At 40.0% G+C, this 27,222-nt stretch overlaps 1 long non-coding RNA gene across 1 annotated transcript; it reads left to right on the top strand.

Moving 5' to 3' along the window:
* On the top strand, nt 1-27,222 carry LOC107323967 (uncharacterized). The gene is made up of 5 exons (XR_014939024.1): nt 1-108; nt 21,280-21,375; nt 21,869-21,966; nt 26,595-26,649; nt 27,099-27,222. It is a non-coding gene; the product is annotated as an uncharacterized LOC107323967 (long non-coding RNA).

Raw genomic sequence — 27,222 nt, 5'->3', positions numbered from 1 at the left:
TTGCTCTTGGTAAAGCTATGCTGGTTATCCCCTGTCACTTCTCACTCTTCCATGTGCTCTAGCATAGCTTCCAGCACGATCTTCTCCAGGATCTTCTCTGGTGCAAAGGTGAGGCTGACAGGGCAGTAGTTCCCTGGGTCATTCTTTCTACCCTTCTAAAAATGGGTGTGACATGATCTTTTTTCCAGTCACGAGGGACTCAATCTGATTACCAAGAGTCAAATATTATTGAGAGTGGATTGGTGACTATATCAGCCAATTCCTTCAGGACTCTGTGATGCATCCCTTAGGGACCAAATGACTTGTGGATGTTCAAGTTCTTCAGGCAGTCATCAACATGATCTTTGCTTACAACGGGAGGTGGCATTGCATCCCCAGTCCCCACTTTCCAACTCATCTGCTTGAGAACTGTTTGTAGAGCAGTCTCTGGTGAAGACTGAGGCAAAAATTAAACTTGTTGAATACTTCTTCCTTCTCCTTGTCTGCTGTTACCAGCTTGTCTGAATTGCTCACTAGGGAGGGTATGCTCTCCTGGACTTTTCCACTTAATGTACCTATAGAAGCCTTTCTTATCCTTTTTTGTCCACTTTGCCAGGTCCAGTTCCATCTGGGCCTTGGTCTTCCTAACCCCATCTCTGTACAGCCTAACAGCATCTCTATGCTCCTCCCAGGCTACCTGTTCCTGCTTCCACTGCCTGTGCATTTTCTTCTTGCACTCTATTTTGGCCAACAGGTCCAGTTTCAACCATGCCTTCTTTTCCAGACTTTCCACATCTGGGAACAGAGAGCTTTTGTGTGCTAAGGAAAGCTTATCTAGCTTTGCCAGCTCTGCTCTACTCCCTTGTCCTTCAGGACAGATTTCCAGGAGGTTTTGTTGATTCAGTCCCTGAAGTATCAGGAAATTGAATTTCCTAACAATTATCAGCCTGATTTTACTCTTTGTCAGCCCATGCCGAATCTGTCTATTGCTTGGCTGAAGAAGTTATCCTCAAAATATTCCAGGAATCTCCTGGATAACCTATAGCTTGCCATCTATGTCAAGGTGGTTTAAGTTCTCAAGCAGAACAAGAGACTGTAAACTCCTGTAGCTGGTGGAAGAAGGCTTCATCAACAGGCTCCACTTGATTGGGTAGCTCGTAGTAGACATTAGCCACGTGTCTCCCTTTTGTTGCCTCAGTCTCTAACTCTCACCTGTGGGCTTTTGACTTACAGCTATTCAAGGACATCTCTTCACACTCTATTCCAGCACAAGAAACAAGGGATATAATCATATACATGTAATTTAAATAGGTCACTTAAGCAGACATAAATCATTCAGAGTTGGTGACTGTCCAGGACAACAGACTTTAGCAGGTCCTGTTTCACAACAACAAAAGATACCATAAGATCCTTTACTGAACTTGAAGACTCAAAATCCTATGACTTCATTGTTTCATGTATCAGCATAGTGCATCCTAGGAGTAAGCCAAGGCACTGAACTTATCCTGGTGAGTCACTGACACCCAGGAACAGACTGAGGACTCCAAACAAAATGTTGACTGTGCTTGACCCTCTGCGATTTGTACTAGATGAAGTCTTGATTTCGTGTGGCTAGAACAGATCAGTAACATTCTTCATTAGTTTACTGGCGCCTCCTTGAATTTGGAATTGTGCCCAGATGTATCAAATCCCTAGAACTATTTGTTCAAATTGGCAAAGGTTTTGTCTTTTTTAACCATTAATCACTAAATTGTGGAAAATAAAGAGTGGGAGAAAGAGCTAGATCAGTGTATGGCCTCAGACATAATAAATGTCGTACAAAGACTATTAGATGAAGTCACATGTATAATTTGCTATTTATTTATCTTTAATACACATCAGCTATAAATGAATTAGAGAACATTTGGTGACACGATTTGTCTTCCATAAGGATGACATTTTTTAGAGCTACAGCAAGAGTCCCGATAATACTCAAGAATAATAATGACAGTTCTAATGCAGTACCCAAAAGAACTCCTTTAAGTTGTAGGGTGGTTTTAGGTCTGTGGATGGAAAAGACAAAAAATTTGCTTCATCAGAAAAATTTTGAAAGCCAATTAAAACATTTCACTTTCATAAGTAGTGTGATTTGGCAGTTGTTTTGTAAATGTTCCTTAACTCAAGCAAAAATGTTTTCCATTAAGAAAACCCCAACATTATTCTTTTGCTCTCTTGTTGTGTAAGACAAGCCTAAGACATCCATTTTATTGCTGAAGTCTGTTTAAATCTTGTGACTAACTGGGCCTCGATTAAAGTACAATAAAATAGTATCTGTAGGATGAGTTCTATGGTTGCTCTTTCTCAAAAGACATCTTTTGGGCCCACATGATCCAGTATTTCAGGGTTTTTTATTCTGAGGAACTACTGATGCTGTAAGTACTTGCAAAAATTGCTTTCAATGTGTAACATTTTGTGATTATTTGCAGAAAAAATGCTCTATAGAGTACAACAGGATGCTCTGCTATCTTTATAAAAATTACCATGGCTTTATTAGCTTGTAGAAACAGCAAATGTTAACTCTCACGATGGGAGCAAGGAATTCCTTGTCTCCAATGCCTTTTGAGAAGTATTCAAAATGTCTTCTGCTCTGAGCGTCTGCCACAAAATCCTGTCCACCTGCCAACTCTGCAGGCTTCTGACCTTCTTGAAATCCAAGCTGTGGTCTCCTTGAATTCTTCACTATCATCGTAAATTTCCACCACTCAAACAATGCCTTGTGTTGCATTTATGCAAACACACGTTCTACAAATTCTGATTCTTGTTAATCTTTTTCACTCCTTGTCTTCCAGGGGATGATTGGAGAGACAAGGGATTATAGCCTTGCATTTGGGATATATTGAGGCATGATGCAGAGCAGAAAACAGTTAACACACAATGAACAACAGAAAAAACATGTTGATACATGATGCAAAACAGAATGTAACTCATTCTTTCTTAATGGATATGGCTTTGCAGTACTTAGAGGGAGTACAAACCAGAATAAATATCTACTTCAGGGAAATTAATGTTATTATGAATCTAAATATCATCAGGAATACATTTGTTTTACAGATCAGCATTCTAACTTTTGCTATGTTCCAGAGTTGACACCATGTATATTTTAGAGGGTAAAGTAGCATGGTTCAGTGTTTAACACAGGACTCAAAAGGGCTCAAGTCTCTTTCTTGCTGTAATTTCACTTAAATAAGTCACCTAAACCTCTTGTGATTCACTTCCCTGCTTCTTAGAAATAGTATGAAAACAAATGCAAACAATATTTTCAGTAAAAGCATGTAAAATGGACTGTGATAACTAGGCTTGCTTATCTTTCTGTATAGTGATATAATGACAAATAATATTTATTTTGTTTCATTTTCCAGAAGGTTCTATTAAGCATATAATGATGATTATTCACAAATTGATGAATTCATTAATAGAACACTTTGAAGCTGTTCATCCTGAAAGTGTTTTCTTACAGTTGGTAGGGTAGCCAGTGTGGTTAATTTCATTTTTCTTAAGGTATATTTTTTTTCTCAGAAAATGCTGATAGTTCTGTTGCCATGTGTTCAGAAAGCATGAATGGTTCACTTACAATGTATTCGTAACATCAAGGAAGATTACAAATCATTTCAAAAGATGTGCTTCCTGAAAATTTGGTATTCTTGAAAATGCCTCAGAGTGAAAAATTTATGCTCTTCATTGTTATTGGATGTTGCATGGTTATTTCAGATGAGCTGCTGCATGGAAATAAGACAGAAAGTTAAAAGGAGCCATTTACCCGTGCTCAAGAAACACAACTTGCATTAATGGTGCCATTAAATCTGCCAACATTGACAGAAGTTTTTGTTGTATGAGTGAAGGTGGATCCTGCAGCTCCTCCTTCAGAGATGTGAGTAGTAGTGAGTGGTGGTTGTCTTGCCACGAAGATGGAGTATGGGATGTGCACACCAAGTACCTTGCTAACTGTCCCCTGCACTTTGCACTCCCTGAGTTTGAATGCAATGGGTTTGACATGGCCCCATTCTTCTTCAACCAGAAATGTGAAATCTCTTGATGCAAACAATGCTTTTGTAGACTCATTTAATTGCAGAAGTTGTCCCTTGAAGAACTGCGGTAAAACACAGATTGGTGTTGCACCTGAGGCAAGTCCTGAGGTAGCACTGTGCGACATTAATGCAGTCTTCCTTTTTCCCTGACTTGCAGCATGTTTCCTTTGTTGGCTCATGGGTAGATCTCAGACATTTCAGAAATTTAAAAAATAAATAAATAAGGAAGAGAGGGTAAGAGATCACAAATCGAACAAAACTCCAACAATAGAAGAGTATCAAATAATATCTAAGTAACAACATTTCATTCAATTTGAACATCTGTGTAGATTTCTCATTTAGGATACTTGTTTCCCTCCCCCAACACCCCCCACCTCACACACATTTGATACTATGGAAACTTCAGTATTTGACTCACATTAACCCATGCTCATGTATCATCTACAAGACGGTTCTGCAGGCTGTAAGGTGTTTGGGATGTTTCAGAACCAACAGAGATGAAGCTCTGGGCTTTCATCACCGTGAGCACCAAAATATTTTCAGCAGCACATTGAGAGATGAAAGGCTGCTGGCAGCTCAGCTTAAAAGCTTAGAGTGAGTGCAAAGGCCTGAGTTTGCACCCATTTCTATTTGCTGCTGACCCAGGCTGTGCGTCCTGGCTCTCAAGTATTCAGTTGCTGTTTCCCAGACCTGTCTCCCAGCCAGTGCTGTCTCCTGACCAATACTAAGTCTCCAGCAATCTCCAGGGGGTCTGTATGTTTCATTTACCTCCTGGTTTACTCTGTCCTATACATGGACAACTTCCTCTGGATAGCAACCACCACTTGTTCTCTGGGCACTATCTAACATTATGGTATGTTGTTCCATGGCTGAATTTCCTGGGCATTGTGATGAAGTGAAAAACAGAACAGTTCTAATTTCACCAGGGAGGGAAGCCTACATAATTCATTGTTCTTCAATTGTATTTTGTCATCCACTGAACTTATCGTATGTTTGTCTTATCACCTGCCTACCCTGTCTTCTAACCACTTTCTGAGAAGACATCCAGAACTTGACAGAATCACAGAAGGGAACCCTGGACCAACCCTCTATTGAAAGCAGGGCCTTTGGTTTGATTATCCAGGGCCCTGTCAATCCACATCTGTAGCAATGAAGAATGATTCTGCCACTGAACTGAGTGACTCTACCACTTCTCTGAGCGTTCAATGTCTAGTTCTCATGGTGATTTTTTCTAATTATTATTATTTTTTTGGTGGGGGGGACAAGTTCTTGTGGTAACTTGTATCCATTGCACCTTAACTTGTTGTGCGTCCCTGTGAGGAGTGTACTCCTCTTTATATCTACATACCTCTCTAAAACTGCATTTTAGAATCATACAATCATCTAGGTTGGAAAAGACCTTTAAGACTGTCAAGAAGAACCCTCAACCTGAACTAACAAGTCTCATCATTAGACTGTGTCCCTTAGAGCTCACGTCTCGAAGTGCTTGTGGGTGTTAGAATACAATGATTAAATTCTTTATGTTTTTTTCTAGGCTGAAAATCACAGCTCCTTCAATTTCTCTTTTAAATCAAGTTCTGTAGCACTCTACTCATTGGTGGTTGTCATCTAACAGTCTGTCTGATTTTTTAATGTCTCTTTTGAGCAGAGAGAAAGCAAAGCTATCAAGCCAGGTGCGGCCTGACAAATGCCACGTGCCAAGAATAATCACATCCCTTGGTTTGCTGTCTGTACTCTTGCTGATGCAGCCTAGAATACAGTTTGCCTTCTTCTCTGCCAGGGCAGGCTTCTGGCCTATGTTCAGCTTGCAGCCTGCCCGTACCTCCAGGGCTCTTTCTACAGAGTGGCTCCTCAGCCAACCAGTCCCCAGTTTAGGCTGCTGCTTGGGATTATTCTATCCCAGCTGCAGGACTTCACATTTGTCTTCATTAAATCTCAAGTATTTATTGTTTTAACCTCATGGTAAATAACAGTCTTGTTGGCTTAGTCTTCCAGACTATTGAGACCTCTCTGTGCAGTGGTTCATCTCCTTCCAGTGTATTTACCTCTTAATTTTGATGTCATCCACAGACTTGGTGTGGGAATTCAGTTCCATCATCCATTTTTAACTAGGGTGAATAGTATTGAATCCCACACAAACCCCCAAGGAATTCCAGTCATGAATGGCTGTCAGTCTGATTTTAAACCATTAATTAACCATTACACTTTGAGCTTGGAATTTTAGCTGGGTTTCCACCCAGCTTGATTTGATATATTTGTTGAATTTCAAAGAGATCAGTGGTGTCAGTGCAGATCTGTAGTCTACAGAGTCCTCTAGAAAAGACAGATTGAACTTCCATGTCAGAAAAGGCAACAGAAAAAACAGTACATTTAGGTGTAATATTTTAAAGTGCTGTGGAAGAGGAAAAAAAATTGGAATTAAAAGAAAAATGGAGGGAGATGAAGGAGTGATCAAAATGGGAGACAGGAGCAGCATGTGTATGTTGGTCTCGGATTATGACAGCAGCTGCCAACTGAGATAAAAAGTTTTGCAGCTGTGGCAGTCTGAGTGTTAGTTAAACAGAGGGGTCTTTGAGAGGCATTAAACAGGGAAGGAAAGTGGTAAGCACACAGTCTGAAAATGAGGGAAAAGAATGGAAAAGGCTAGGGAAGAGAAGAAATGAGCATTAAAGAAGAGATTCAGTGGGTGAAACTGAAAGTGATAGGGCAATACTGACAGGCCACCAAATGAATAGAACAGGTGAAATGGAAGACATAGTATACTCAACTGTAAACCTATGGGGTAGTTTGAAAATTGTATAGCTTTACCACAGTACAGCATTACCAACTAATTCTTGAAGTTTAAAACTGTCGTGTAAACCCACATTGTGCCCCTGAGCTATTTTAATTAAAGGTTTGTGATTTTCTTGGTATTTCTGAAGATTCTTTTTGAACTCACTGTTACCACGTTCCAACGACAAACAGGGCACCTTGTTGTGTAAACATGCCTGTTTATTATCATACTTCTGTAAGAGTCCCCTGTTTCCTATACTGTAATAAGTACTAAAATGTTCAGCTGAAGCCCACAGTATTGTTGGTGTAAAACATAACAGGGTGTGGTCGTAGATTTTTGGCTTAATCTAGCTCCCACTGAAGTTATTGGAAGAATTGCCATTGACGTCAATGGGAAGAGAATTGGGCCCATGATAGGAACTACAGTAGTAACAACAACGCATATGACTTATGTAGCTCTCTCTGCCTGCCAGAGGCCTGTGAGTACTGCATGTAAATGAATACAGAACAATAAAAAAGATTAAAATGTCTCTGATTCCTGCAGGATTAGAACAGACAAACAGCGAAAATCAAAGTATGCCTATATATGGGCCATTTCTTATGCAATGCTTCTGACTGTGTCATCACACAGTTTATGGCAGGTCGTTGTGTACTTGATCTCCACAGAGCTGTTGTGGATGAATTCATAAAGCCATTGCACACTTAGAATTGTCTTAGCATGCAAATAATTACACACACAAAAAAATGGATATTGATAAAAGAAAATATTTTTAGGCTTGCAAATCAGCCAGAATCAGTCAAATTCTTGGCTGCAGCCATGTGCTGCTGAGTAGTGTCAGATGCTCACACATACACAAATTGACATTTACAAGGCACACTGTGCCTAGTGCCAAGTTCAGAAATAAATTGCCTCTTTTGATAGGTTCACCAGAGCCTCCTAAGTACACCAGAGCCTCCTAAGATTCATTTATTGTTTGCTACTGGAGGGACTGGAATGCTCCTGGACACAGAATGAAAATCCATTCAGCACAGCATAAGGGAAACTGCATAAACCAAAGTACAATAACTGTGAAACTGCAGTTTCATAGGGTAATGTATTTGGAGTGCTGCATATGGAGGATTAGGTTCTTGGCTGTCATTAACAACAATGTGGGCTGAATTAATTAACTCCATGTGTATGCTGGTGAAAACCTGCTCCAATAAATACCAATGCCACTTACCTGGGGAGCAGAAAGGAGGACAGATCTGACCTCTGGAGCATTGCTTGTAAAGGATACAGCCTAGAGGGCTGCATGGAGGTGATGCTGATTGCTGGTGGATCTCCCCAAAAACACTAAGTACTCTGGCGCTGAGGGAAGATGAAGGTCTTTATTTTGTCTCTTTCCCTATCTGGTACCCATCTGAGATTAACTTTTGCAAATCAGTGCGAGGGAGTCTGTACGTATCTATATTACAAGAAATAGGATATCCTGACTTGATCAGAAAAAATACTGTCCTTTAGCCTGACCAATACCATTCATGGTAACTCAAAGGAAACATATAATTCCCACATACAGTTCTGAAGTACTTTACACAATAATTAGATGTGACATGTGCTAGACACCACAGCCACGAGCTTGATTCTCAGAGACTGCAAAGCCTATCTGAAAATCTCCTTGAGGCTCTGAGAGTCAGCATTTGCCAAATTCAGATTTCTTGGGCTTTGTTCTCTTCCTTGGACAGTATTGCCTCCTGGAGAAGGTACAAGCGTTGACTTTGCTGACAGGACCAGATCTCAGTAGCGCTGTTTTTTTTCATAGATAATTACAGTATGAGTCTGGAAATTTTAAAATGTTGACCTCTGCCACATGATGATGTGATATTTATCAAAGGAGCTGAAGAAGGAAAAGCTTTACCACAGAGTGGCAAAGGTTGGGGTGATGGTGAGAGTTCTGTTCTCTGTTACAGTAATGGAACAGACTGTGAGAAACAGATGAGGCAGAAAACTTTTTCATAGTAATTGTTGTAAAAAAAAAAAAAAAGAACTTGCGTGTCTTCCAGCTTCTCTGTTGTTTCAGACCCAGAGAAGGACTTGTGTTTCTGTGGTGCTGCCACTAGCAGTAATCATGTTGCTGTGATGGTCTCTCATAAACGAGAACATATTTCTCGGGAGGAGTGTCGTGCTCTAGCTTGTATCGATAGGAAAAACTGAACAAGTTTGGAGCACATGAGCGTCTTTTGGCTCAGAAGAGCACCTCACAGCTCACTTGTTTGTTCCAGTTTTATCAGTATCTCTAACGAAATGCATTGCTTCATCCTGAAAACCTTGCTGTTCTTACATCCACGGTTCCTACTAGCTTCAGATGGATTTGTTCCAGTTAAAACTGGCCTATGCATCTTCAGGCTCTACTATGAAAAGTGTTGAGCGTCTGACCTGGCCTGGACATCAGCAGTGACAGTGTTGGCAACCGTGACTGGGATGGCTGCTCAGATTTTGAGGAGGTTAGAGATCTCAACATGTCCTCGTTGCTTAATGTCTCAAGAATTTCTTGCAGCCACCTGTCATCATTTGACGCCTCTGGCTAGGGTGAAATGTGAAGGCCTACAGGGAGGATTTCTGTAGTCACACACTTGCATATCGGCTGCCACCCTTGGAACAAAGTGGTCCTGAAATTAGTTATTAATTTCATTGTCACTGCTCAGAATTCCTTTCTGTGGTTGTTACCAGCTGTGAAATGTGTTGACCTGACAGACTGGAAGACAGCACGTGTTGCATCCACGCAGGCGTCTGTGTTGCAAACACTGCCCGCTGCCTAGCAATAAAGTCCGGTGGATCTCTGCCTTTAGATAATGCTTATATTTTAAGGAACTATTGAGACCAATGAAACTTTAGGCATAGAATGGTGTTGTCTTTCTCCCTTTATTATACTTGGTTTTAAAGTTGGTGGGTAAAAAGGTGCCTAGCAGTTATGTGAGGTATTGACCTGGCTATGGAAACTCCAGGGGCAAAACTGGGGGACCTCATACAGGTAATATATCCCCTCACTCCCACAGTCCCATACCAGTGCTTTTAAATATGCTACTTTTAAATATTTCCACTCTTTCATGGCTGGGAGGTGGAATCACCTTGTGGGAGGAAGAAGGAAATATGCTGAGGGAGTACCTTTCCTACCCTTTGCCTTTCTTGCAAGAGAGGGCTTTGGAGACATTTTAGAGACCTTCTGTCAGAAGTGTGTTTAAACAGCAAGGAAGCCTGCAGAAGAAATGGCCTGAAAGCAGCAAGCTGGGGAGGATGGAACACCCTAAGGCTCAGAAAAGTGAACTCCCACTCTCGCCTATTGGTGCCTTAGTAACCGTAACCAAATAGTTCCCATTCGTTTTTATTAGCGGGCTTTATGTGTTTAGGGATAAATGTTAAATGCTACAGTTTGGTGTGAATGTCAGCTGCTGATGGAAAGCAGATCCCAGCTGGGACAGCAAGGACATTATATCCAGATTGTATTTGAGGTACATGAGTGGAGCTGTGTGGGAGAGATCTGACTGAGTTTATTGCTCAAGTCCTGCTCAGGCAGCTTCTCTGTAACTTCAGCTGAAGCCATTTGATCTACTTTGGCGTGTGGCTCCATTCTGTCCTCAGAAATGCCTCTCAGCACAGTGACATTAATTCCTCCCTTTCTGCTCTATCACACTAAAAATAAATGACAAAGAAGCACCTTCTATTATCAGAGCCTTCTGCTTGTGCTAGTGTCACTTGCCATCAAGGACAACACCCACACTCAGCTTCTCTCTGCAGTGTGGAGGATGACTGAATGCATATTGTGGGCACACTTGCCCTGGGGTTGAACCAGAAAGGTCTTGCGAGTACTATTGGAACTTCTGCCCCTAATTTCACAGGACATTACCCAAACAGCCCAGGTTAGGAGACGATAGGTCTTTGTCAGCTCCTTCTGCACCCTCCATGAAGAGAAAGGGAGATAAAAACTCCAGACAGATTACATAAATTAGGTATGCTTTTGCTTTGAATTATTCTCTTGAGGATCCTTTCCTAATGTACATGGTATTTACTGTATTAGAAGCTGTGAAATATTCACAACAAGCAGGCCTATCTTCCTTCAGTTTCTGTAAGGTTACGAGTGTCAGTGCAGAGCTTATACTCAATATTACAGCCCTGAGACCTCTTTTTTTTTTTTTTTTTTTTTTTTTTTAGTTTTCTTTTTTTCCACAAAGGTATGGAAAGAGGGAGGAGAGCCTACATAATGAAGTGGAGCACAGTGAAAAGATTGCAGAGCTTCTTTGAATCCCCAGGAAACTGGGTGCCACTGGAGGGCATAACTCTAAGGTTAGAGGTGATTAGCTGGCTTCCCCAGCTCTGAAATTGACAGGGTCATGGAGGTGCATGCACTGCTAACTTGGCTGCTGGGAGCTTGGATATCTGCTGTGTCAGCTGCCATGGCACACTGTGAATGTGCCTTTCAGCTCTCCTTGTGCACACTCATTTAACCTTTCTCAGGCAGATCCCAAGCAGTCCTTTCTCGCCTCTGCTCCATCATGGAATCATAGAATCACCACAGAATTATTTGAGTTGGAAGGGACCATTAAAGGTCAACTGGTCCAAGTCCCCTGCAATGAGCAGGGACACCTGCTAGATCAGATGCTCAGAGACCCATCCAACCTGACTGCTGGTCACTGGAGACTGATGGCAGCAGCTGACCTTAAAGTGCTGGTTTTTGTGTTTCATAAGCCTTAACACTGACATTAAAAGAGAAGAAAAGTAAAAAGGATCCATGGGTAGAAGTAATCTTTAAAATATCATGAAAGTTTAGCCAGTTTTGGAATTTTTGCTGCTAGATACATCCTTTGAAAGATTGGCTTTAAATGTAGCTTTATCTTTAGATTGAGATGTGCAAATGGAGACAGGGTTAACAAACACATGCAAAAGCAGAAAATGAAATGAGAGTTAATCTAAAATCTTAATGATTGCAACCTCTGACACACTGGGGGAGCCACATACCATTCTGATGAAAAAAGGGTGTATCTCACCATGCTGTAATAACATAGAAGTTAATTCTCCCCAGGTGCATATTTAAATGCTCAGCACAAGCCACAAGATGTCAGTCTGACTACATGAAAATTCAGCCTCAGCACTGCACGCTGATTCATTCAGTGATTTTTAACTCTAATATCTCTGGTAACATAATCTCTTCCTTTACCTCTACCATTTGTTTTGCATTTTCTCTCATATAGCCATAAATCTCCTTTCTCCCTGAAATGACTTCTTCAGATAGGACAAATATATCAAAGATTAAAAAATATGTCAGGGAATGTTATTTACCTCTTAAAAATGGTTTTTAATATTGACCTGTCCTTGGTCTTTACATTTTGGTTACTGATTTGCTATGCTAACACTTGCAAGTACACATACAGGCAGCAGGGATTAGATGTACTATTGTGTACCACTTCCGTGAAGCCGTTTGTGCAATAGAAGTATTATGTATTACACAAGTCATGGGTCACTTTCTGTCCCCGTTTCCCTACTTGATCCCTAGGACAACGTTTAAATTTGGACATACATTTTCTGAGATGTTTATTCTAACAACTAAATGTATAAGTTTTGTTGTCATTGATGCCTGGGGGCCTGCAAGTGCTCAGGTCAGGGTGCCTGAACTCATCAGCTACAGGGCTGGATGCCAATTTGGAATCCTTCTTTCCAGCTTTATTGATGTGATGGTTTTTCTGGCCATATAGCTGTGTCAGGTGGGCCTCTAGGTCTACTCAGTGCCTCCTGAGAGATTCCTGAGGCTACTCGTTTGAGTGGACATTGGAAGAAACATTTGGCTCTTAATTCAAAGCTGACCAACAGCTGTTCCCCAGCAGCAAGGATGGGGGCTGTAGCTGCAAGTGTCTGGAAGGCAGAATCTGGACCATTAGCTGCAAGTGAGACAGCATTAAATGTTTCAGAAAATGTTAAACATTCTGAATTAGTGTCTTGAGATTATGGGTATTTTCAGGCTCATTCTTCATTTTAGACCAAAGTCTACAGAATCCTTATATTACACTACCAATATTGAAACAATTTACTTTGAGTATTTGCCATAGAGGTGTTAGTGCAAGAAGTAGGAGCCCTCAAGAGGGGATGTGGGTGGATTTTAAGTATCAGGCAGCAGGACAGAGGCAGGAGCTTGTATATAGCAGCTCAAGTAATGCATCTGAACAGGACAGCAGCCACAGCTCCTCCTGTATGTATTTTGAACACAGTGAGAAACATGAGCTGCTGCCTTATTGAGAAGGAAAAAGTAGTGTGATTAGAAAGTACTGTACCCCACTAGCTTGGTATTCCCAGCTATGCCCACTCACTTTTCAAGAGCAGCAACCTATCTTGCATCAGGAACGTACAGTGCATTCCGTACCTTCAGATTGATATGTTGCTTCTGAACAACAGAGAGAGGGACAAGAAGTGCAGAAGAAGAAATGCTAAGCTTCCACTCAGTCACTCACCTGCTGGCAGGTCAGATTTACACTTGATCTACATTAGGGGTTAGAGGAATTATGGTAAATGGTGCAAGTGAACTTGAGCTGCTCCCTTCAAGGCAGAACTTGATGTTCCCAGCTGCCTTATTTGCTCTTTGACACCCAGTGAATATTCTCACTTTAGCTTGCAGCTATAAAACAGTCTATTCTTTCTAAACCATGTTTTTATGTTTATTTTCTCTTCTTAATCCTTTTTCTTTGGCTAGGAAAGCTCATTCTGAATGTCTTGTAGCATTCCTGCTCTAGCAATGACTATAACCCTGTAAACAGTGCTAATTCTCTGCCTTACAATCATCAACCAAGATAAATTCTTTCCAAAAGAGAGAAGGGGATTGGCCATATGAACTAGCAACCACAGCTTATTACATTACTACCTCCCAGATGATGAGTGGCCAGAGGCATTACCTGTGGTACACCTAGGTGACTCATTTGTTTCAACAACCCTCAGGGGCTATTTTACTTCACAGGCTGGGGGAAGTCTCATGGAAAATCATGGTCCACTGTGGTTGCTTACTGTTGGTACACGGTACCCTGCTAAGACACCCTACCTCTGTGCACTCAGCCATGGGTCTGCTCCCTGATGGAATATGGCCCAGTGCTGTTTTTGCTGATCCGTCTCCATAACTCAGAACAAAACAGAGCTGGAGACAGTCATCATCTCCACTGAAAAAGCATATTACAGGAAACTTTTGCATACAAGAAAAGAAGCTGACATGTCTCCAGCTGTAGGTATCAAGTGATACATTCTGTTAAAACTCAGGTTAAATTCTGTAATAATAATGACACAAATTAATATATATATAATATATATTAATACATATATATATTATATATATATATATTTATATATAAATATAAATATCAGCATGTAACAAAGGCATTCTGTGTGACTTCTGAAAAGGTCTATATAATATGTATCACCTTTGGTCTGACATATATCTTCAATTAGCAAAAACAACAGAAAGGTGAGATAGAAAGCAAAGAAGGCTCGAAAAAAAAAGCAAATATTCAATTGGAAAAAAAAAAAGTAATTTTTTTTTTTTTTTCCTTTTCATAATGGTGGAAAAATAATCATCTGTTGGCCATGGAACACTCATGCTTTGGATCAGACCATTGCTAAAGTCTACACATGCTTTCTGTTTAGAAATCTTGCTGCTATCAGAAGGCTGTAGATGGCACTAAAGGACTGTGAATAGCTCTTCAGTTGTGAAATATTTAATAATTCATCTTTGCAATTGTTTGGTTTTGACCCAGTTTGCTGTTTTGCAGATAAGTTATTCAATTATTCTTCATCATTAATGATGAAATTCATTTCTGTTATCAAGGCTTGCTACTGCTATGCTTACTCTGTTGTTTGAATTTCAATTAATTTGCCCTCAGATGGCCATCCTCCTTCTAAGTCTATTCCAGCAAGTATGGGAAGTAATCACAGCTGAGAAGAGTGACAGTTCAGCATCAGATGTAAATGGAAATTTATCTTTTTTTAATTAGAGATTTGAAATATCTCTGATCCATTTATTTGTGTTTCGAATGATATTCACTGGTCTTCTATGGAGCTAATACACCACTGCTTCGGGAGACTTGAGAACAGGTACGGGCTCAAGCTCTGGCAAACCTTTATATTTCCTCCTAGAACCTTCCAAGATGCAGCTTAGCTGTGCTAGAGCTGAATCGTACCTTGCAAGAATGACTGAAAACAAATCCAGGCCCTGATCTTGCACACATGTGTTTTAGTAGTCTGACACTGCGTAGGATTAGTTACATGCAGAAAGTATTTATGGAACTGATGCTGATGACGAAATACAAAAACCAGAAGGACATACTTCCAAATAATAAAATAAGATGCAAAACATTTTTGCTACATAGAAGAAATTAATTACGGAATTATAGTCAGTTTGGGATTTGAGAGACCTGGATATGAATTCCAGCTCTTTTATGGACATTCCCCTGTGACCTTTGAACAAGGCAAGTTTCTTATTCTGTAACAGAAAACAAAGCTCTTTGAGAAAAGCTACAAAAGCCTTGGAATCTGTATTATTTGTTTCTAATGAGACAAGTTCCAAGAGATATATTCACTCTGTGCAAGAATCTGTGTGTGACTTCTGATATTCTGCCAGTGCAAGCAGGGACACATACTATAGCTACCACACTTGAAATAAAAGCCTAAGAAACTACAAAGGAGAACCTGCACACTCTATAAAAGTTTTTGTGCCTGTGTGCATGTGTGTCTCTCTCTGCCAGCACTGTTACATCATTAGTATCAGGTGCTCTCCATTTCCTGAGGTGCTTACTGCAAATGCTTTGGAAGAGCAGAAACACCGTGTACTGAGCCAACCATTGACTGTGCCTCCACCTACAAGAAATCACAGTTTGTGACTGTAAATGGTGCTTGCAGAAGATGCACTTTTGCTGGGCTGGAAGATTTTTATGAAGTGGAAGCCAGTATTGTGTGGTTTGGATGAGGCTCTTTTGAGATTAACAGCAGATCAGTAGGTTTCTCCATGGCCTCTTGTTATTATGAGCAGAGGGATGGAGATGAGCCTGAGATGAGGAAAGCCAAATTTATGCCCAGTGCTCATCCATGTTCTCCTTGGTGACCTTGTGGCAGGCAGCTGGAGCCCAGAACTATGAGCTAGGGCACCCTGGGAGGAGGACAGGTGTGGAAGAAGAAGCCCTCACCCAGCCAGGATTGCTGCAGCTGCTGCAGTGGTGATTTCATCCACACCTCAGTACACCTCTATGTATGTAGCTAGAGGTAGCAGGGCCTCTTGACACCTCCATCACCTCTGCTCTGCCAGGTTAACCTGTTCTCCATTGATATCCTTAATCTTCAACACTGTAAGCAGCAAGTCTGAGCTCCTCCATGCTGTTTCCCTTCAGCTGTGTGAGGGAGAAGCTACACAGACAGTTATTCAGGCAGACCTGAGTGGATGTGAGCTGCTGGCAAGGGGAAAAATAGGAAGAGCAGCTGGGGACAAGGATACTTTACCTCGTACAGCTACAGACAGGTAGAAGATGTAAAAAAAAATTCTGGCTAGCTTACCAAAACCAGAAGATACCTAACAACCATTTATTTTGGTGTCCCTGTAGTCCCAGGCCTGAATTTATTCCCCTTGATAAAGTACAGACAATGGAGTCTCCATGCCTCACCTGCAGGAGATGATGTAAACATGTGTTGATGTAAACATTATCGAGGCAGTCAAATAAGACGTGTATGTGTCCTTGGATTGGTAACAAGTTGAAATGCATATGAATGTGGTTATTTCAGTCTGATTCAGAAGCCAAGTCAGAGTTTGAGTTACACTCAGCTCTGGGATGGAGCCGGGAAGCCAGTGTTGTGGGTGGGTCATGGGCGTGCTGTTCAACTCACCCTGATCCATCTGGTAGATAACAGAGAGAAGTGAAATGTTTAGACAGACATGGCAAAAATGCAAATATTGACATTGACTACTACATCTGAAAAAGTGCCTGCTGGTGAGAAGATCCAAACTTTAAGCCTGTGAGGGTGTACTCCTCTATTTATCCACAAAGCTGGTCCAGCATGGGCAGTGACTGAACAAGCTTCTTAGGTTTCCTCATCAGTGTGCCATCACTTTGTCCTACAGGGACCATGTGTTAGCAATGCCGTATCATTGCCTGGTAGGTGGCCACTAATTCATGGCACAAAGATTTCTCCATAGCTACTAGATGGCCTTGGGCTACTGCTGACCATACCAGGACTCAGACCAGTGTCCGGGCTGGTGAAAAAGATCCTATTTTCCTTCCCACTATTCATGCTATTCAATGTCCACTTCTCCCAGGGCTGCAATTTACCAAGCTGGAAAAAGAAGCAAGTGAGCACTGAATCTTTGCGTAGTGTCAGCTTTCCAGTATGAGGAAAGGACACCTTCTTAATTATACCTGTAATGGTAGTGTGATGTTTTCGTGTTTTTACAGGTTGGGAAGCACATGTACAGCAGTGCTCACACACGCACGATAAAAAAGGTGTTTTGTTTGGTTTTGTTTTCCTTAAGAAATGGACCAAGAAACTGTGGTTGTTAAGGTATGGATAGCCTATATGTAAGACAGAGCTTACAGTAAAAAATACATATGGGATTGGGAAAGTAATCTGTATATGTAGAACAGAAAAGAGACAGATAAGACACAAGCAGATTTTCCAAGTGATAAAGAACACCACGAAAGGACAATGGCATTAATCGCAGTGAGTTCATCTCAGTACCTTGGGATGGTACCTCATTCAGCTGAGAGTTTTGAAGAGGTTAGACTGATATATCATATTTTAGAAAAGAGAGTCTAATTCATTAACTTTACTTGAGTCAAACCTGTTGTCCCACCACTTTAAGATAATGGATACAAGCTAGTTGTAGAATCTTGTAGCTGGTGGAAGAAATCCATTAGATTTTGCTGTGTTGGAACAGTTCAATTCAGTCATCATATGCAAACGTTTTAAGCAAAACATCAAAATTTTAAATTACAAACAGCTGGGGCACCTTGACTTTTTCAATACCAATACTGTCTTTCTATCTATTCAAAAAAAGCAAAACGACTTTCCAGCGGTGGTAGCTTTGTTATGCTTGTATCCTTAATTACTTTTAAATAGGAACAACTGGTTGTGTTTCTCTTCTACAGTACTCTGAAATGTTTATTATAATGATTAAAATATCATCAGAAGCAATTCATAAAATTATAATGTTGAATCTGAAGGTTTGTAAATGTCCTAAGCATCAGACTATTCCATGACTCTAAACAGCTACCAAATCCACCTCACTGAATGATTGAGATCAATGTACTGCTGTTGGGGTGCTTGTATTTTTCCACAGAGAACTGAATTTTGATATATTAAGAGTTACCAATGATGAACTCATGTGTGAGTTTCAGCTGTAGAACAGCATTACACTTCCACAGTCATGTAACATTTTATAATCTTAATTTCCTTAATCGTCTTTTTAAATACTTGAGCTGCTCAGCTAACAGTGTTAAAGAGATGTCCTCAGACAATTAGAAAACCACTAGAAGACAGTAACTTTTGCAAGTACCCAATTACGTTAAACTGAAAAGTGATCTGCCTGTCATACAACCTAAATAACACAAATAGCCACATAACAACTGCCATCCTCTTGGGCTCAGTACTTACATACTTAGTTGAGATTTCCTTTTATTCTTCTTCATTCACTGCATTTCTTGCTCTAGTCACATGGCTGCAGAGTTCCTAGGAGTATGGACATCCACAGAGAGGCACAGACTCCCTTTTGGCATACATATAGGGGTATATAGTGGTATAGGTATATATTTGGGAGTGAGAAGTGTGTACACAAAGGTGAAAAAAAATAATACAATACTACTTGCTTCAGATTTGAATTTCCAAACTTCTGTCTATCTGAATCCCAGTATAAAATACTTTGTAACTCATATTGAGATGGGGTGAGAAAAACATTCAACTGCACTTCATAACGACATAAAACCAATGGTTTAATATCACCCATCATTAACCAAATTCTCCAAAATTATACACAATACACCTTCCTATTAAATTTTATACTAAAATTTGGATAGATTTTTTACCTAACAGTGTAACATTGGAACTCCAAGCACAAATTCTTTACGAAGCTGGAAATAAAAACCTTCTTTGAGAACCTAAGAAGGAAAAACAAAGTAGAAATGATGAAGAAAATTCTTCACAGTTAGAAGCTAATATTTAGTGAAATTTCCCAGATAGTGACCTCTTACTCATGATTATTTCTAAATCTGCTTTTGAATGCACCATCAACTTTGAACTCCCTTCTACTTAGTATCATACAAAATCATCTTGCCACATGGGCTTTCACCATATATACAGCTTTGTTATCAACATTCCAAATTCGAGTGGCAAGAACTGTTGGGTTCATATGGCAGTGTTTTGGTAGCAGGGGCTGAGAGTGGCCATGAAGAATTAGCAGAGATGAATCATTACAGACTGACCATAGTCCCCATTTTCCCCTGTTGGTTTGTCCTTCATATGGGCTTACCGCCACGTTCTGTCACCTTCAGCAGTGTTTCCTTTTGAACAGGGAATGTCAATCACTTTGTTTAGAATTGCTGCTGTTATTCTAATATTGTTGCATTCTTGTATATTTGTACTATTTTTCTTTTTTCTTTTTTGAAATCAAGTTATTGTCAGTTGTACATACACGTTCAATTTTGGCTTTGCAACATAAGCTTTTTTTAATGATACTAGCCTAGGAGTATAGTGTTTTTTCTTAGGCTGCTTATTTGTTTCAGTGACATTTTATGACTTTTGTCATGGCTGTATTTATCTGACAACAAGCACTCCTTTGCAGCAGCTCACAGGTATCAGTAACATGACAATAATAAGCAGTAATGAGTAGGAAGCAGCTTATCTCTGTACTGGAGAAGTTTACCTCTGTAATTTCAAGGACCTTTCAGATTTGATGAAAATGCTCATTTCGCTTCAACACACAGCAATGCTTTTTGTGACACATTGTATCATCAGTGGCAAAGGCTGATTATTTTTTCTTTTTTTCTTTTTCTTTTCTTTTTTTTTTTTTTTTTTTAATACTGGAATATGCTCAAAAATGAAACTCATTGTCCCAATACACTAATTTTGACAAAGACTTTGCTGGAAAGTTTTTGTGGCCTGGGATATAATTCCTTTTTGTTCAATGGAGAAATAAACAGGACAAGAACTTACATCTTCTGTGCCTGGAAAACAGACTTTATCTGTTTTATTTTCCTTTTTCTTTTTCCTTTTTCCATATATCACCTTAGAAGTCCTCATTTTTTTCCTGTTGTAGGCTAGGAGTAACATGGGCCTGTTCATCCTGGGGAAAAAAAGACTGAGAGGGGATCTGATAAATATTTTTAAAATATCTAAAGAGATGGGAGGCAAGTGGATGAGGCCAGATTCTTCTTAGTGGTGTGTAGCAATAGGACAAAGTAATGGCCTAAAAGTTGAACATAGAAAGTTCCATGTTATCATGCAGAAGAATTTGCTTGCAGTAAGGGTGATAATGTACTGGACCAGATTGCCCAGAGAGGCTGTGGAGTCTCCTTCTATGGAGATATTCAAGACCTGCCTGGATGCCTATCTGTGTGACCTATTGTATGGTACCTGCTTTAGCAGAGGGGTTGGCTCTATGGTCTCTTGAAGTCCCTTATAAACCCCACAGTTCTCTGTATTTTTTTTCTTCTAAATCCCAAATGAGAACTACTATGGTGAAGTAGAACTCTTATGCATTCCTCCTCATTTTATCCTAAAAGTTAACAGAACAAAATATTGTGTTAGAGAGACTGCTATGCTTCTGTCAGACAAGCTCCAGCAGATCAGGTTGCATGCTGCCATTAAAGCCTGGAACTCAGCTATGCAGAAGAAAAGAAGGCATCTTGCATGATTTGGGAACTCTTAGTGATATTAAAGAAGCAGGAGAACTCCTGGAACAGTGACAATAAGCAATTACCAGTTCATAGCCTGATTTCTGTGGCTCCTCAGCGCGATTACTATCCAGATCTAAATCAAAGTAACGCTTCCTCTAAACTTGTCATCACGAAGACCTTGTGCCAGCAGCTGCCTGGCAAGACCAAATGAAAGGGCAAAAAAATGCATGATTGAGAGTTGTATGTGAAATCAGACTTCTCAGCAACCTCATGTCCTGTGTGGTTGTGTGTCAGCTATGGAAGGGATAGCAGGATTTTGGAGGCAGGGTATGTGTGCAGGCTGCCTACTGCCCCATTTGAAAGGGACACATGGCAGCAGAGGGAAGAAAGGACTGTAGCAAGAAATAGGCCTAGAGGATAGTAAAGAGAAATTCAACACCGTTTGGGTCCTCATTCTGGTAGCAGAACATGCCTCCATAGAGCTGACTTTGAAGAGTCCCAGAGAAGACAATTTTCTTCTGCATCCTTGCCATACATCTATGGCTGCCCGCATCAACATTCCAATTTCTTAAACTTTGTTCCCCAGAGAACAGCCACGGCTTCAGGCTGAATCCTGCAGGGTCATCTACTTTCAACTCACTAACCTGGATGCAGGTGCAGTCACCGACTGTCACAGGAAGAGGTAAGCCCCCAAATCCTGTAGCCATTAAGCAATGCCTTTAGCAACATTACAAGATGTAAAAGATCTGTTTCAAGAGCATACTGTTACTTAGAACCGTGGTCTTTAAAAAAAAAAAAAAAAAAAAAAATCACTCCAGATTTAATCTGATAAGGTAAAAAGGGATTCTGATAAGCCTGAGAGTTTTTTTTGGGGGGGTTAAGAAATCAGATGACATCTGATCATTAAATGTATTGCAGCAAAAAGCTTAACAAAAGCAGTTCTTGTTAGGCAAGAATAGCAGATCAACAACGACTACAGAAAGAAAGAAACCCAGAAATCTGTATCTGGTTTAAATACAATTGAATAGTGTAATGGTCAGAATGAATTAGCATGTAAAAAGGAAAATCTCATGTTGCCTTAAAGATGATAAAATAGATTTACTGGTGTTCATTGCTTGCTCTTGGAATTGCATGCCCAGTGTGTTAATGCATTGTGCCTTTCATGTATTTTCTAGGCAGAAAGATGGTTGGTTGAATTGACCTGCATCTAGGAGCTTCTTTCATGTTCTCTCCCATTCTTCTCTAGCATTAACGTCAAGTAAATAAATACAAGGTAAAAGCAGATATATAAAGTAAGAGAGCTAGTTGCTGCACTTAATAGTTTTTAGCTGGAAGCGCTCCCACACTAGCAGGACTTGCAGAGGGAATTCTCAGCTGTGCTGCCTGACTCTGATCAATAGTAGCACAGGATTTCTGTGTTGCCACACCCTGCTGGGTGGTATGGATGCATGAATCTGCACTTCTCAGCATCTGCTCCAGCATGGGCATTCTCTGGAGCTGAAGAGCACAGCAGGAGCCACTAAGGGCTGCTGAAGCAAGGCCAGGCCATCTTGGCTAACCCATGAGGTGTTCCCAGCTATTTTTCCCTCCTAAAGCAGCTGCATATAGTGATCTTTGATCTCAAGAGCTTAACTTTGGAAGGAGCTGAATAAATCATGCATGCCACTATAACATATATTATTATTTACGTAGTATTAGCTCCTCCGTTCACATTCTGCAGAATGGAAAGCACTTGTGAGTGTTGGTGGTGTGCCCTGAGTGGTGAGGAGGGGTATCAGCTGGAACTGCCAGATAGACACGGTCAGATCTTGACTGCACAACCCGGGGCCATGAGCCCTTAGGAAAACAACATCACCCTTGAAGACTAGGGAAATTATGGAAGATGATCTAGTTTACATAGTCCTTCCTTTTGATTTTGCATCCACACCAACATGCAAAGAGCCTAACTTGGTGGGCTGTAAAAGGGCAAATCGGTGCAGGAGGAGATGACATTTACCCCCTTGGGGACTCGTGACACATGATTGACAAGCATTCTGGTTTCCATCAGGATGAGTGGGCTAGCTGTCCACAGAAGTTAGTGGAGGGTCCTTTCGTTTGCCAAAGCAATCCTCTAGGACAACAGAGAAGCTTTAAAGAATAGAGACAAATGCTTGGCACAGGGAGGAAAATGTATTGTTTGTGACATATGTGCTCCACTGGTTCTTTTTGTGGGCCTTTACTGAGGCTGTTCTTCTTAAGGATAGGAATGTAGCATTTGCTGTGGATAAAACTGTATGCAATAAAGGAACCTCCTGAAGCTGCTTTTATTTTAAATGCGTGAGTTGTAGGTAGCTCATTTGAAAGACTTATCACCAGTCAAAGGGACTGTTAACAAGACAGTTAATTACATGGAAGTTCCCTCAGTTCTAAAAGGCCCAATTCAGTATGACTCCCTGATAGCTGAACGTGCAAACTTGGTAAGGTCCTGGCTTGGGAATGCATTCTCTGCTTATTTTTCAGTTGATACAGTGATTTAGTCCAGCAAGAACTGTGTTTTTGGTTTTTCTTTTTCTTTTCTTTTTTTTTTTTTTTTTTTTGTGTGTGTGTGTTTTTTTTTTACGTTTTTTATTTTATATGGCTATTTTTCAGATAAGTGGCAGAAAAAGATACTTCTGATAAGACATGAAGCAAGATACACTCAATCATGCTGACTTTCAGCCTTTTTTGGTTAAAAAAACTGACACATGCTGACATCTAGCACTGCCATATGACTATTTTCAATGTTTTCCATGACTTTTTTCCTGGATCTCGTATGTTTTTAAGTGATGTATTTCCTAGCCAGGAATTTTAACTGTGCTCTCTATTTGTTGAGCGGCGCATTGTGAGATTCTGTCAGAGCTGCTTCAGTTTTCAGAGAGCTTCTTGGCCAGTTGGCAATTCAGACACATATGGAGAAGATATCAGCTGGAGAGATTGCACAGGCACTCATTTTTTTTTTCCACTTGAGACCTGTTTGAAAACTCCTGTCAATTTTGTTTTTAAATGTATTTATGGAAATAGTCTAAATCCTCCATGTTGATTCAGTTTTCTTTCTGAGACCACAGCAGTTCATTTACTGGTTAGTTACACTTGTCCAGATTGAGAAACCCGTAAAGAGTCAGTAAGACCTGGAAATCCAATTATTAGTTGCCTGCAGCTGCCAAGGGTGAAACCTTGCTTTCAAGTCCTCACCCCTTGCTACTGATTTTATAATAATAATAATTTACATGTAAATATATATACGTATTTTGGTCAAAAGTCCATGTTGCTTGATTTGAACAATTTTAGATGGGGACTAATATATTGTCAGGTGCTTCTGTGCTTCAAAAAGATTTGAGGGGACTGTGCACTGAAGACATGAAAGCAGAAGAGATGGTGTGTTTGTGGATGTTCTTGGAGTGTTTTGGTTATCTATTGGCAGGGGACCCTCTGGAACACGGTAGTAGTGTCGTGGACACGGTGGTGATTTGTGGGTGAGATCTAGGGAGGCAAAGGAAATGGCATATATATATATATATATATATATATATATTTTATGTTGGTAATCATATCTTTTAACTCAATGTATGAGGGTTGCTCCAAAAGTACTGCCTCCATTTTTACTATGTTGGCCCATGACAGCCGAAGTGGATGCTGGTGGTATGGCAGTTGAGGGTGAAACTTGCCACCAATATTCCATTACATTGTGTTGCCCTGTGATAGATTGCAGCAGAGGGCCAGTATAATAAAGTAACATCTGACATAGAAGTGCATGTGGAGAAAAGGTGTATCACCAAATTCCTCCATGTAGAAAACATGGCACCCATTAACATTCATTGGTGCTTGCTCAACACTGATGGAGACCAAGCATTAGATGTGAGAGAAGTGAGGTAGTAGGTGGTGAATTTCAGCAGTGGTGGCAGAGACAGTTGTCACCTCCACTGGTGCAGACTTTTCTGAGCACAGCATGCAGGATCTAGCTCATCACTGATGAAAATGCACAGCTAATGGTGCTGACTGTGTTGAAAAATATTATTTTGTAGCTGAGAATTTGCTCCATCAAGCAGTGTTATTGTGTTCTTTGTATCTGTTACAGTTTCCATGGAGATAAATAGGAGATATTACTTAAGGAGAAATGTACATACAAACTATCAAAATTAGGTATAAATTTCTGTCAAGTACAAGCCTTAACGTGGCATGTTTAACAATATAGCTTTGGGATATATTCTGATGTCAGCAAGAAACATAGTAGTAAAATGTCTAAGTAACTGGCTCTCAGCAAACAATTAATGCAAGGTGGTATAGTAAAGTCAGCTTTCAGTCAGCCTCCAGCCAATTTCACACTTTACTATCTGTTGCTGCATAGTTCTGAGATTGTGCAAGAAAATTCTTCCAAATAAATGTTCTTCTGGATGTGCACCAGTAACTGGCTGAGATGCTGTTAGTATTTTGTCCAGAGAGCCAACATCATGTTTGTAAAGAATTTTCACAGATGTAATCCAGTGTTGTGTTGCTTTTTAAATTTAAACTGCCCAGAATCAAGGTAAATGAAGGAATTACTCATAAAAAGTAATTAGATCTCCTTCCTCATAATTGTACTCATAGAAATACGCAAAATATTAATTTCCTGAACATGGCAGATAATGATGGTTGCACAGATATGAGGTGGGAAGCTGGAACTCTCTTTTAAGCTATCTGAAGTTGTTCAAATAGATATTTACATTGAGTTATTTAATTTCAGTATCCACTGAACAGTGGACCAAGACACATAAAGATTTATGGGTGAAACCACCCTCTTGCAAGAAGCCAGAGCTACTTCAATTTTGCTTTACATCCACTTTGCAAATTCCAGTTAATTTAAATGTTGAATGGGCCACAGAATGGATGTGGCCATCTGGAAAAGTTTCACAGTGGGTGAAAGAAAAGGGACAAGTCTCACTGGAAATGGATTCCAGCTTAGTGCACAAAAATCTAATCACCAGAGAAAGGATTTAATCAAGAGAGAATTAAAACTAAGAAGAAAGCGCCCACTCAAACAATAAAATTCAAATCCTGTTCAGGAAATGTGAAATCAAGGTTTCTCTTACTTTTCTTCTGTATTCATAATCATTTACTGCCCAGAAATTGAAGTATTCAACTATTACTGTTTAAAATGAAATGAATACCTGTTGACAGTAAGAATTCTAAGAGCATGCTTATCCCATTCTGAGATTTCTGAAATACCTTAAATGTATGTGGAGCTTCCTTATCACTGGCATAGTTTCTGTCTCTGGACTTAGTTGATTAAAGGATAGAATAAAAGCTAAAGCAAAGCAATGGCATAATTCATGAAGGAGTCAGGCAGAAAATACATACATTTCTTTCATGTAGAAATGTGTTCAGATACATAATTCACATTTTATCCTTTATGGCTGGCTTGTATCTTCTGCTAAGAGTAGATTTAAATCTGGTTGGTGCAATCAGCAGATGTGTATAGTGAGATGCTACTCTACACAAGTAGAAAAAAATGCCTAAAAACTTGACTTTAAGTAAATAACACGTAAACATTAATTCTGACTTGTTCACATTCTATTGCGTACATGAATGCATGCACCTCTACACTGCAGTAGTGCCGCATTGTCCAGAATCTCACTGATGTTGATCAACAAGGAAGTTTGATCCAAATGTAAAATGAAATCATAATTTGCAAGATAATGGGGAGTAGAATCAGCACCTTATGTGGCTTGTTTATTTTAGTATTTTACAGGAAGGACAAAGTTCAGTTTTAGAAAAGATTTGAAGAATAACAGCAGTGTGGTTCATCATGTATTTCTACGTATTTTCAGATCTGAATCTATGTGCTTTTCCCTAGTAGACATTGAAGTGTGAAGTGCTACCTTGAAACAATTTATTTTTATGTTCCAGCTCTTCAGGTCCTTTCATTTGTGACTGTGTCTGTGTTCGCTCTTCAGATGTGCAGGTGAGTTTCTTGTCTTTTTAATTCTGCAGAAGGCTGAATACACTTGAGTTTCTGGAAAAAAAAAAAAAAAAAAAAAAAAAGGAAAATCTGGAAAATCTGCAGTGAAATATAAGTAGGAGCCTTTCTGCACTGCACTTCTCTTGCAGTAAATGAGAGTTACTTATGCTCAAGGCCTTGGGAAGTTTGCCTAAGTAACAGATGAAATTAGACACAATTACAGAGAATTAATGAACAAAAATTACAGAGCACTGTACTCAGTAAACGCAGGGAGCTCAATTTACTGTAATTAATGCACTATGTATATTTTAATCATGTTCTGGAAGCATCTCTAGAAATATTATTTCTGAAGTGAAATGCAATTACAGGTAGAGAGTATGAGAAATTCTTATTTATATTCCTATGCACTGTGGAGAAACAGTTGAAAAGAGCTCTTTCATTAAACGAACCAGGACTGAAAATGAAGAGGAGGATTGCACAATTCACAACTGCACGCAGTCGCTGAGAGATGAGATCATCAGCGCAGCTTGGAGTTCAGACATGTGGTTTGAATTAGGGATACCTACTTTCCAGGCG

The sequence above is a fragment of the Coturnix japonica genome, chromosome 1 (assembly GCF_054131305.1).
Source record: "Coturnix japonica strain WE chromosome 1, WE-NBRP24, whole genome shotgun sequence".
Lineage (NCBI taxonomy): Eukaryota > Metazoa > Chordata > Aves > Galliformes > Phasianidae > Coturnix > Coturnix japonica.
Note: the sequence above shows the minus strand (reverse complement) of the source record. Positions and strands in the feature narration are given on the sequence as shown.